Here is a 750-nt window from a genome sequence, read left to right on the forward strand (position 1 = left end):
ATATTAATTTTCTACATTTTTTTTTTAGTGGCACTGCGAGCTGGATAGAATAGCCTGGTGGCACATCCGGCCCCCGGGCCGCATTTTGCCCAACCCTGTTCTGGATACATTGAATGACCCATACTGAGCCTGTTGCTAGCCTTTGGCATTGGTCCAAGAAAAGAAGATACTCTTGAATTACTGGTTTCAAGGTTTCAATACAGAAGGTACCTTAAACAGCCCTCTAGACCAGTGGTCTCCAAAGTGGGGTGCGTGCAAGACGATCCATTGGGGTGTGGGAAGAAAATTTTAGAACTTCTATTTTATATTTATATAAATTACATATATTGGGGGTGCGTGCTCAAAAATTTTTTACTGATAGGGGTGCGCGATCAAAAAAGTTTGGAGACCACTGCTCTAGACTACCCATTGCTTCAACAGGATCAGTGCTTAAAGCATTCCCAACACACTTATCTAACCTGTTCCTTTCAACCTGGTAACGATGAGATTCTAAAACCTCCCTGGCAGTATATTTCTGTGTTTCGTCATCTTCACGATTAAGTTTTTCCATAAGTAGCAAAGGAGGCTCAGATCAGACAATTTAAGCCCACTACTATGTGTCCCATCCCCAGGGAATGTGGGGAACAGTTCATAATCTTTCTCTTCCCACCATTCTTTTATATATTTACATACTGTAACATGTCCCCTCCATCTTTATTTCTGTAGACTAAACAAACCCAGTTCTTTCAGTCTTTCTTCTCTTTCCCTTGC

This window comes from Gavialis gangeticus, unplaced genomic scaffold (assembly GCF_001723915.1).
Source record: "Gavialis gangeticus isolate Ggan-Ray unplaced genomic scaffold, GavGan_comp1, whole genome shotgun sequence".
In the NCBI taxonomy this organism is placed as follows: Eukaryota; Metazoa; Chordata; order Crocodylia; family Gavialidae; genus Gavialis; species Gavialis gangeticus.